This window comes from Rattus norvegicus, chromosome 9 (assembly GCF_036323735.1).
Source record: "Rattus norvegicus strain BN/NHsdMcwi chromosome 9, GRCr8, whole genome shotgun sequence".
Taxonomy (NCBI): Eukaryota; Metazoa; Chordata; class Mammalia; order Rodentia; family Muridae; genus Rattus; species Rattus norvegicus.
The window spans coordinates 72,375,403-72,388,178 of record NC_086027.1 but is presented as its reverse complement, the minus strand read 5'-3'; the positions used below and the strand labels follow the sequence as shown (position 1 = coordinate 72,388,178).

Sequence of the window (12,776 nt, the reverse complement as noted above, 5' to 3'; positions counted from 1 at the left end):
AAGAAAACTGGTCCTCCAAAACAAAGCCACTGTGGCAAGAGTCAGCAGCATGTCCTGCTGGATTTCCAAAGTGACCACGATAAATTGTACAGAACTCAAATTAAAGCTTGACTTTAGACTGTTTTGTGACACGCCCCCCAATATAGTTTTCTGCACACCTAAATGAGAAATCACGTCAGCACCCTGCTCTTCTGTGGAAGAGGAACGTTCTCTACATGATGCATCAGCAGAATAGGTCAATAAAATGTGAAGGCACCGCCTTCTGACTTCTGAGAGCATTTGAAGTGTAGCCCCTTAGGAAGCCTATGCTTACACCCCCTTGTAAGACTCCCACATCTGCCAATGAGGCCTTCACTTAAAACCCAACAACAATCCCATCTAAACCAGAATCATATTTAGCAAGTGTTAAGAGATGAGCATAGGTCCAAGAAGTGCCCTGAATAATGTAAATTAACAAATCAATGAAGAGCTGTCGAAGTATACTATTGTCCAACATAAAGCTTCCCTTTGTCATCCTATCAAGTTGAAAGAGAGAGAGAGAGATACAGGTAACAAGCACACCGACTTCTCAGACTCATTCCTAAGGCAGAGACAGCACCAAACAACAGGTAAAATGCTCCTTGCCTGGAGCAGCTGATTTAAACATCCTCTAAGGACTTTATCTTCCCAGTGCCCCCTGCTGCCATTCCAGGTGCCCAGGTGCCCTCCAGCCCCCTCTATTATTAGACATCAACCCCAGACCACATCCTTCACAGACATCCCAGTAACCCTCCATCACACACTCTCCTCAGAGCACAGGAACACTATTTCCCCTCTGTCTGGTGAGCTGTTTGTATCCTTCCATTCCCTCCCAGGAGCGAGCATCGCGATGCACATCCCAGGAGTTTTGCAAGTGATTGTAGATTAATAGCCCTTCCCCCAAAACTGTCCAAACCTTCAAATAATTCACCAAACACTTATTGTCAAGGTTATTATGTTGCCACAGCCATAAAAACACCATCAATAAAACTATGGTTTTGACTTCAGTCAATCCACAACTGCTGGTTACTCAATAAACTCAGGAAACAGAATTTTAAAGGCAATTAACACATACTAAATTTCAAATACAATCCAATAAGTGATTCCTGCCACCCTAACACCATCAGCCGTCATTTCAAACTCCAAGGCAAATAGAAAAAAAATCACCATGCTTGTCCAAGGTTCCTGCATCTAAACATAAAAACCAAAAACATCTGTCTTGTCAAGTGTGGCCTCTGTCAACTACAGTAGATCATCCATACAGCTAAAACAAACTTCATAATCTTTACATGAATTCATTCTGTATCTTGCACCATCAATCTTTGCTTGAAGACATTTATATGGATGAATAAATAAGGGAGATTTTTTCAATTACGGTTTGCAAAAGCTTTTCTTTTTTAACCTAAAATGTATTTCCTGAGAATATAAGTACTTAAGCCTATTTTCTTCATAAATATTATATAACAGGGAGCTGTTCACTTGTGACAACTGGGCTTAACCAGTCTGATCCATAAAATTAGTAAGTTCGTAATAAGCCTCCTTATGAACTCTAAGAACCTGATATCAACCCAGAGAGAGCTTCTCCTCTAGCAAATAAGCAATGAAACAAATATAAACACCAAGAGGCTCCTTTTGGAAAGCAGGGTAGCCTAGTGGTAAACACAGCACATCTGTTTGTGCAGCTGCTAGGACTTACACACTTTGATTCCCGTTGAGTTTATCCCAGTCAACATGACAAACTTCAGTGCTGCAGAATACAAGGCAATACTGAAGACGCCTTCCAGATGAAGACGGAGGCTGCTAGAAGGTACAGTCCCGGGGAACTCCGTGCCTAAGCAGTCACCCGTGCTCAGGCTGAGCCAAGTCCAGGGAGCCGTACTCAGGACAGCAGCATGGAGAGACTTCTCCAACAAAGTGCTATCTGAATAAAATCTCAAAAGTTAAATAAGAATCCACCTACGAGGGGAACAAAAGGTGTGTTTTCAAAAAGAGGGTCAAAAAGATGAATGTGGAAATAGAGAATTCTTTTCAGTTTTTAAAAAGTGTGTGCCCTAAAGGCAAGCAACTTGCAGAGTAAACACCGATGGACCTAGAAAGGTGAGTTAGCCACAGGAAGGCTGTGACCTATGATGGCAAATGTGAACGTGGGGCCAAGATGGCCACCCTTCCTCCAAATACTCATTCCTAGCATTCACTCGGCAGTGGCTAGTTCACACCACCATCATCGTAGTCATCGTCTTCATCATTGTCGTCATCACCACCACCATCACCATCATCATCATCATCACCACCATCATCATCCTCATCACCATCACCCTCCAAATATATGAACTAATTAATCACCACCACCATCATCATCATCATCACCCTCCAAATATATGAACTAATTACTCTCCAAGGTTCAGCCTCGCCAGCCACAACATGCCTGTTTTCATGGGAGTTAAAAAAAAATCTGATTCATTATCTTTATCAACAGAGGTGTTTTAACATTTTTAATTCACTTCATTTTTAATAGGCAGTCTGCACATCTTTTCTATAAAATAAGATTTCTTCTATATACTAATCATCTTTGCTCATATTCTCAAAAACAAAAGTGTGAATTCACTCAGTAGAACAGCATCCATTTTAAATGATGTCATTGTCTTGCACCCTGTGTATCCTCACAATGCGAAGGTACACATGGCTGGATTCTACACTCAGCCACGCCTGGCAGGGGCTTCCTTCCCCGTTATCCCTGTGCTGCCCTTGATACCACATCAGGCTATCGCATTCAATTTATGAGATTTTGTTAACAAAATTATATAGTTTTAAGGTTTTTTAACTTGAAATATGCAGTATAACCAAGCCAAGTGAGTGCTTTATTCTGTGTGTGCACGTCTACTTATGCATGTCTTTTTTTATCTTTGAGACCAGTGTTTATTTGTTTGATTGTTTTTCTGAGACAAGGTTTTTCTGTGTATCTCTGGCTGTCCTGGAACTCACTATGTAGACCAGGTTGGCCTCGAACTTGGAGATCTGCCTACCTCTGCCTCCCAAGTGCTGGGATCAAAGTTATATGCCATGAGGCCCAGCTTTGAGACAGGTTCTTCTCAGACTAGGCTAGACTCAGATTCACCAAGTAACTAAGGCTGGCCTGAATTCCTGCCACTGCAAACCATATCTAGATCATACATTTTATTAACACATATAAATACATACACACACACATATATATGTATGGTTTCACACACACACACCCCTTCCAAATAATAGAAAATTAGCCAACTAGCAGAGATGAGTGGGGTTTTGTGTAATTCAGCACAGCCCTTCTGATTGCTCCAACAAGTGTTCAGAATTGACAAGATGCTACACGCTGCTGAAAATACAAAGGCCACCTCCAGCACTGTCCCTCTCTTTTAAAGGAGGAATCAAGCGATGGGGTTTGTATGAATGAGACCCTCAGACCACTTCAGAACGGTTGGTGAACCCCACAGGAGGGCAGTTGTTTAAACAGCCTGGTTTTATAAGGACGCTCTCTGTAAAGGCACTGGAGACGGACACAGTTTTATAGCCAGGAAGCATCGTTTCACAAGGAGAAGCTCATTGCTGGGCCGGGAATTAGCGCCCTGAAGGATGGGAGACAGCTGTTGCTGCAGCTCTTTGGTACTTGTCTTTTGACTAAGAATCTGGCCCAGGGAAATTGCAGGCGCTCCACAAACAAAAACAACTAAAAGCAATTATACACACAACCCGCCTTCACCGAGAGACAATTCACAAGCCCGAAAGTACTCTTTTGTTCGCCTGGCCTTTTTCTCCCTTTCTTTCTTTTTGTCTAGTAGACAGCATCTAATGCTACCATATTAAGCAACTTTAAAAGCCTGTCCCCCTCCTAGGCCAGGTGCAATTGCGAGCTTTACCCTCACACAATGCTGCTGCACAGCGGCGGCAGCTTCCAGCAGGCACACAGCAGATGCTGAAGAGGCTGTAAGCTGTTCTTGAGATTTATAGTCACAGACAGCAGACATAAAAACGAAAAATATATCACCTATAAAATACATACCTATATATTGTATATATGCCACCTATAAAAATGTAATATAAAACGGTCATTTGAGCACATGCATATTTGACATGAGACGGTGTTTCACACAGTATTCTCTGCCTTTTGTGGGAGTCGGGCTCTCTATAGTGTACCTATCACTGGAACTAAAACTGGGAGATAGGAAGGCTCTACTTTCCCACTTCCGAAACCTAATTTCAGATTTCAGTAAAACTTGAGAAGGAAGGCTGCAGCCCGGACAGCCTGTGTTGTCCGTCTCCACATTTAAGTCCCCCAATGCTCCACTCCACATGTGGCTTTGGAAGCAGAGGAGTCTGGACGTGGTTCTTCTCTCAAGTATATTGTTATTTATGGAGATATTCCTTCAAGTAATAAAGGAAATATTAAAGTGACTTATTATGGGCTGTAGAGATGGCTCTGCAGTTAAAGACTTGCTGTTCTTATAGAGGACTTGAGTTCAGTTCCCAGACCCTCATCAGTCAGTTCGCACCCCTCAGTAACTCCAACTCCCGGGGATTCAGTGCCCTTCTGACTTCCTCAGACATTGCTCTCATGTGCACAAAATACACTGAGACACACGTACACAGACATAATTTTAAAATTGGAATACTGGAACTGACATATTCAGCCCCTTCTCATGTCTCAGTCATCCCAAGCCACAGTCATTTTTACCCAGAATGCACAGAAAGTGGGCAGGACACACGTTCTTACTACTTTTCATATAAGGAAGAAAAAAAATTTTTTAAGGGATAGAAGATTAAGGGACATTCTTTTCCAAGGTCACATATCAGAGAAGTGCCAAGTATCCGCTTCAGTTCCGTAAAAAGTGCCAAGTGCATGCAGAAGTCCTTAAATCTTCAAGCTTCCGCAGTTCCTAGTCATTAAAATATAAATAATAATAGCTTACCACAAGGATTTGTATGAGGATTAAATCAGACCATAATGTAACAGAAACTTACTAGAGAAGCTCGGTCACACAGAAAGGGCTTAACAATTTAGAAAAGAGTAACATAGACTGAGAAAGGAGAGGGGGAAAAAAGAATGTATTAACATTTTAGAAAGGGTACGAATGCCAGCTACCTCAAAATTCCCTCCCACTCTATCTGCTTGGCTTCTAGCAAATTCCAATGTGCATTTATATTTGGCGAAATTTGAAAATGTTATATTTTTATTACTCACTACCACTGCAGATTAGGCTTTGACCTTGTTCAAGTGCTGTGTCTTTGAAACAATATGAATCATTTTCCTGAGGAGAGAAACAGCTGCAAACGGAACACTAAGGCAGTTTTGCAAATTAAGGTAATTTGCCGAACAATTCCTGCCAAGGTACACTTAAATAGGTGGTCCGTGGAGGAGAATAACATCATGTGTTCGTCTATTGTGTGCTAATGCACAGCATTATGAGGTAGCCCATTAACAAGCTGAATAGGCAACCTACCATGGCTGGCGCTACTGCGGAAAACGTAAGGTTATAGAAAAATTAAGATCCACATTGAAGAAGATGGCCATCTGGGACATGAAATGAAAAACAACGGTGTCCAAAATATAGTGTACCAATAAAATAATAATAAAAAACCATTTGTCACCATGGGACATATGAACATGATTAATCATCAGATTCGGGGTGTGGACAAGCATATGAGAATTTGAAGAGCGTGAGTTTTGGAGGCTGGAAATAAGTGACGGTGGCTTAGGGAGCCGTCTCAGCAAGTAGAAATTCACACAGCTCAAGCACTTAACAGGATGAAATTATCAAGTGTTTCTAATGCTTGCTAATAAATAGATATGCCAGAAACATGCTTTTAAAGCAAAACACAGGGTACAGTGGGGTATTAAAATGCAATTTAGATTGCGGCGAGAATAAAAATTGACAATGTATTAAAAAGCATTTTGTGACATCAATAGATGTGGTAAATATATATAAACCCCAAAAATGCTAATGTATTTTGATAAGCAATCTATCTTTAGCAGAAACGAGGAAGCTGAAGCCCTGTCCTTTTGCCTCCTTTTGTTTTACAGAAACGAGATCAATACACCAGCCAAGCACACTCCACTCACAGGCCACAGACCAGCATCTCCCAATAAAAGAAGCAGGTCGCTGCTTGACTTTGGTCTCTATGCCAACCTCACCAAGAAAGGGGGAGCATGGAGTCTGAAAGGAACGTGGCCAGTATTCAATTACTGAATGTGATGCCCAGAGAAAGGAGAGCGAAGCCCTCCAAATGCGTGAAACTTCTGGCAAATCTTGTGCAAGAACTCCTTTCCAAATTCATCATCCATAAAGAGATCCCAGTTTTATCCACTTCTCTTTTCTCATCGTCCTTCAGCCTGAGGTACTCTGAAAGTCTGATACAGAAAGCGGGAACAAAAGAGAAAAAGAAGCAATAAGCACTGATGATCCAAGCAAACAATCCGATAATCAAGTGTCATGATTCACGGGCGCTGAAACTTTCTTTGCCATCTCCAAAGAGGAATCAAAGACGAGAAGGCATATTTAATATTATGAGGAAAGAGGGACCATGAAAAATTACTCGTGGTGATTATCCAGCAGCCCTTTAGAGCTCTGTGAATACATCAGTGACAAAGACTCTTTGGACATGTATATTAAATATCTTTTATACCCTAACCTTTGGTAATTACTCTCTTCTGTGTATTCAACTTACAAAGCCAACAAAGCAGACAAAATCACAAGCCTCCAGAGCAATTTTATTCAGAGTACAATATTACCACTATCACAACAGCTGTATTCTTAGGGCTTTCATGTAGTGTGTGAAAGACGAGTAGGAATCCAACTATGACAACAGTTGCCATGGAAGCAGTTCTTTCTGCTGCCTTCCTGAATGGTAACATTTAATTTGATGCATTAATCTAGTAGCTGAGGTGTGACCCACCTTCTTCCTTCTCTTCATAAATTCCTACATCACCTAACGGTACAACTTCAAGTAGGGCCTCTCTCCCCAACTCCTTTGTCCTAAAGTAAGAACACATTCTGTCTCTTTAGCCAGGACTCTAAATGCCCACTAAATAATTACAATGGAAGGAAAGAACGGAGAGTCTTGAGACGGTGTTTAGTGTTAGAGCATTCGTTGTGAATGCATGAGGCCCTGGATTCAATCCCCAGCTCCTGAAAGAGAAGATGAAGGGAGAGGAGAGGAGGGGAGAAAAGAGGGACAAAATGAGGAGGGAGAATGAGATACAAGCTTTGGAAAGAAAATAAATTGTGCTTCATGCTTACGGTCTGTGAGCCATTTTTTGGTACATTGCCATTTTTCCAGAATTGTTTACCTAACATAGTGCTATCCTGAAAATTAGCCTGCTGAAGACAGCACCCGTAACAGCCCAGCCTGCTGCTCCATTCCCTGAAATGTTGACTATGACTCAGTGAGGTTCTGTCAAGTTCAGCTTCTCTCTGGGACAGAAGGCTCTTTAACTCATGGTGGCCACGGGAGGATTAGTTAAGAGTTAATCTGAGATGCAAACAGAATGAGAGTTCAGTAATTACACACTTCACCTGAGAGTTCAGTAATTACACACTTCACCTGAGCACTATTACACCTGGCAAGCCACGGACGATACAGCGTGGATCCAAATGTTCATTTCTAGTTCTCCCTCAGGAAGAAAACACTAAAGACAAGTAGCTAACAGGGGGACTAAGCAAATGCATCTACACAGCAAGTTAGAGAACACGCCTTTTTCTGGAAACCCTTGCTGGTGACTCTCGGACCATTCTTCCCAGTGACTCTGACCAGATCTCCACACCACAATTCTTGTTTCTATTTGCATGGATTTCCCAGGCTTTGCTCCACGTTCATCCTAAATGTGCAACTATTTACCAACAGTGCTCCTAAGATTCCTTGACTACTTTCCACAAGATTCGTGTCACAAGCCGCCTAACACTTAAATACAACCTCTCTTTCTCTCTGCAGGAACTTACATAGGTTATGAAGCTCTCTGGACTTTCCAGGGTTTGCTTCTGTCCTTTGCTCTGCATTCTAGCCTTGTCTACAATCACCAATGTGTTTCTTTTCTGCCCCTTTGGATAGCAAGAGTAACTTTCAAACTAGAAGACCTGCCAAAGATGGAACCCCCATTTCACAAAGCTGCCGCTGTCACCACACTCCTCAAATCACACTGGGGCCTGTACCTTGTCAAAGAGGCTCAAGGCTGTCTTATTTTAAAGTTTTATTTATGCACATACCTAGCAATTGAGATTCTAGGCAGAAGAAGCAGCTATCCATGGAACCCCTAACACAGAAATGTTGCATATGTCAAAGAAGAGCAGAAGCCCAATTCCAGTGGAAGGAGCCAAGGGGAGCAGCTGTAGCCACAAAGTTAGAGACATTAATGAGGGCCGGGTGTGTAGGAGCCTACACACCAGGGGAGATTCCTGCCTGTGCTTTGAATGAAATAAAGTCACAAAGTCAGGATCCAGGTCTTCAATTTTAACAATTCACACAAGGGTATGGTGTTAACAATGGACTAAAGAAGTCAGGTGACAAGAAAGGAAGCCAAGGAAGCGGCAATAATCCAGTGGGTTGGACCTGGGTGGGCGGCAGAGTTGATCAGAAGTCAACAGACACTGCTCGCCAGACTGCTATGGGTTATGAGAGACACAAAGAACACTGAAAGCCACACAGCATTTGTCCTGAGGAATCAGAGGGGGCAGGAAATGCTCTGAGTTAGGGAAGAAGATGGGAGCTCAGGACCTTGCTATCCACTCCACTCTGTTATGTGTATTAGATATTCCAATGGAGAAGCAGAGAGGACAATTAGACACAAGGGCCTTGATGTTGACAAAGGTAAACCTCTAATGAACATTTACTAAGGGACTAAGAAAACTAAGAAGAAATGTACAACCCAGTCAATGATCCAGCATATGAATTATGAACAAACCAATGAGACTTCAGGATACAAAACGGTTGTAGTAAAAGAACCTGAGGGGGGGAGGGGGCAGGCGAGGAGCACACTAATTGTTTATCAAATTTCAAATGATCAGCCCCAAAAAATGGTTACATTCAAGTCTCATTTTATGGACTAAGCAGGATACACTTAGCTATTTAGAAATACAGACACACAGACATACCAATAATTAAAGATAAAAAAGGCCCATGAATTTGAAAGATAGCGAGGTGGGGATGGCTCACAGGAGAGGCTGGTGAGAAGAAAAGAAGGGGAAATTATGTCATTAACTACATTCTCAAAAAATAAAAACTTGTCGTAAAGAATCACTTGGGGGGGCTGGGGATTTAGCTCAGTGGTAGAGCGCTTACCTAGGAAGCGCAAGGCCCTGGGTTCGGTCCCCAGCTCCGGAAAAAAAAAAAAAAAAAAAAAAAAAAAAAGAATCACTTGGGGCGTGGCTGCAGCCATGGCAGGAATACCTCAGAACACTGGATGCTCTGAGGAGAACTCGGGTTCCCAGCATCCACGGGACAGCTAATAGCCACCTGTGACTCCAGTTCCAGGGCAGCCACTGACCTCTGCAGGCACCACGTGGTGTTCAGAGGACAGACATGCAGACAAAACACTCAAACACATAAAACAAAAATAGGTAACGTTTTCTTAAGATCTGAGGAAAGAAATAAATTCAGCAGAAAATATGCTCTGCGGTGGAACTAGGATTTAAGTAAAAAGCTAAAAGTAAATGGGAGCGGAGCTACAAAAATCAACAGAAAGCAACTGTACTCAGAGGTTTAAAAATCAACATTTTCAAGCATGCTAGTGAAGTGCGACCTTGTAACCCAAGAGCTGGTGTACACACTACAAAATTTGCTCCCGCAAAAAGAAAATCTTCAGTTCAAAAGCACGCTCTTCAGCGACCAGAAAATGTTAGCTCTGTTACAAACCACAGAGGCCATGACCTCTGTGTAGATGTTACCTATTCTCAAGGAACGATGTTTACGTTCGCATATTTGAAGGTATACCTTCGTAGTTTAGGAGTTACGCTATCTACTCTCAATGCTTTGCCTTTGTCACCTACACTCAGACATGCACTGCCAGGGGCTTTGTGGATTCTCAAAGTCATCCTCATGGATTTTATTTCACCATCTACAGCTTCCATCTCAAAGACGGGTTGGGGAAATTAAGATAGATCTTACACCCTACTGAATAATGGAATTTCTCTCAAGGTCTTTTACTAAGCTAGTTTAGCCACCAAAGTTTGTACTGTGGGGCTGGTGAGATTTCTCAGTGGGAAAGTCTGAGTTCAACCTCCAAATCCACAGTGGAAGAACAGGGCCAAAAGTTGTCCTCTGATCTCTGATCTCCACTGGTCTATGTGTCTGTCTTTCTCCCTCCCCACTTCTCTCTCTCTCTCTCTCTCTCTCTCTCTCTCTCTCTCTCCTTCCCTCCTCCCTGTCTTACTCTCATTCTCTCTTGTTCTCTCTCTCTCTCTCTCTATATATATATATATATATATATATATATATATATATATATATATCTGTCTGTCTCTCTGTCTCTCGCTCGCTCACACTAATAACACAAAGTTTATATTCAGAAATCTAGGAGCAAAAACTCCTCCAGACAACTGTTCAAAGCTCTCCTTCCTGCATCTATTCCCAGGGCTGATACTTAAGCCAGTATATGAAAGCAAGGGGAGTTTTTGTTAATATTTCTTTTCAAACCACAACGACTCAAGACAGTTAATAGTGCCAACAAATGAGAAAAAATTAGGTAATTTTTCAATTTTTTATTATTTTATTTCTAGTTATTTCAAGTGGTTTTTATTACCTGAGATAAGCAAATAACTACATGGGGTGATATTTAGTTAGTAATGATTAGAGAGGGCACAATGCTATCAGTATCTGATAAACAGCAAGAAAACTATGTAGAAGACATGAATTTTCTAAAAGTAGGCTTAGAATAAACGCTACACTTTTTTCTTACACACACACACACACAAGAAAAATAGCATTTAAATGAAGACTTCATAGCATATTCTTTCTCCCTTCTTTTTAAATGAACACTAAATTAGCCAGATCCCTACAAAGTCCAAAACTTAGAGATTCCATAGGAAAGTCCTGGTAGTCATGTGACTATGTTTCACTGACGGTTCCCTATTTCCTAGTTTATAGTTTTGCAGAGAGCTGAAAGTCTCTTCAGTGAGGAATGGGGTGGGTATATCCACCTCAGCCTCTACCCAGAGATGACCCCAGCACCTGATCTTCCGCGTGAGACAGCTAAAAAACACCTCTTGACATCGTCAAGTAGTCTATATGAGTCCAAACTACCCTTAGTTAAGAATCCCTATTTCCTATATGCAGGAGCTATGTGGATTTAGATTCTTCTGGATACAATGCCTTTACCCAGATTCCTTTAGCCTTATCTTCAAAGTCTGTTTGCAACCATCAACAAAGCCCTCCAAATAAAACAGGAAGTGGCTGGGAAACAAAAAGACAACGTTTGGGTTCTTTCCACAGGTAGAGCAAGCCACCTGAGAAGCGGGATTTTTACATTTTTATACCCATAGAGATTCCTCTAAATTAAAGTACAGGTTTAAATCTGTCAAACGAGCTCACACACATCCTTCAAAAAATAATAAAGAAAGCACAACGCAACTGTGTGCACAGTCCAAAATTTCAATCTTTTGTAAAGGATGCTTAAAATTACTTTCTTTCCTCCCGAAGTGACAGCTTCTTATTATCTTTTGAAATGTCATTTGGTGACTCAAAAGAAAACAACTGTAATTTAAACAGCTAGAAATGAAAGGGAACAGAGTTATAATGGAGCCTGCGCTCGGAGGTTACTAAGCTGTCTTTCCACAATTGAGGCAATATCCTCTCGGTGGATGAAACTCCACGGTCCCTAAATGTCATTTGTTTGATGATGGCTCCCACATTTCCATCCCACTCCGACCTGTCCCTGACACCACAGCTAAGTCACTCACAGAGATGGCTAGCCATCTTCTGCATACAGTGGGGGTGCCCTCTCCCCTTGCTTCTAAACTTCCTCCTAGGAAAAAAGCCCACCAGGACTTCCAGACTCCTGGGTTAGCTTCTTATGCCTGTTCTATTGAATGTCTATAAAAATTACAGCTACAAACAACACACATTGTTATCTAACACTCCTGGACATCAAAAGCCCAAATCAAAGTCTACAAACTGAAGCGGAGGCGTTGGTGACCATGATTCCATCTGCAGGGCCGCAGGGAGAACCTATTTTCTTGGTTTCTGTAATCCCAAGAACCACCACACTCCTGGGCTCAAGGGTCCCTCCAAGCAAGCGTCTGCATCCACAGCCACATCCTCTTCAATCAGTCTGCCCCATATGGGCCTGGGCACTTGCATGAGGCCACTCAGATGACCCATATGCATCAGGCCACTCCACAACCCTCTGTTTAATTATACCCATCAAATCTCCTTTGTCGTGGAAGGTGCCACATTCAGATTCTAGAGAGACAGGTGTGGGCAGCTCTGGGGAAGAGAGGATTCTACCCATCTCCACAGCGCCTCTCCTGTTCCAGTCCAATCACCGGAAAGCTGGGCGCTCCACCTCTAAATAGATCTACCTGTTCATCTCTCAGACCACACTGTTCTTTGCCCTGTACAGCTGTGAGCGACCCCCAAACGGTGTCCCTACATCTGCTCTTGCCCTACAACGGTCCACCCTGAACAGGACTGCCAGATGACCTTTTTAAAATGTGAACCATGCAATACTACCTTCTTTCCCTTTTAAAACACGTTAGCATGTTCCTAACATAATGAGAAAGAAATCCTAGCAA

The 12,776-nt window shown here is 42.2% G+C and overlaps 1 protein-coding gene across 2 annotated transcripts in view; it reads right to left on the bottom strand.

Moving 5' to 3' along the window:
• Positions 1-12,776, bottom strand: part of Adam23 (ADAM metallopeptidase domain 23) — a 147,067-nt gene that overhangs the window by 115,367 nt on the left and 18,924 nt on the right.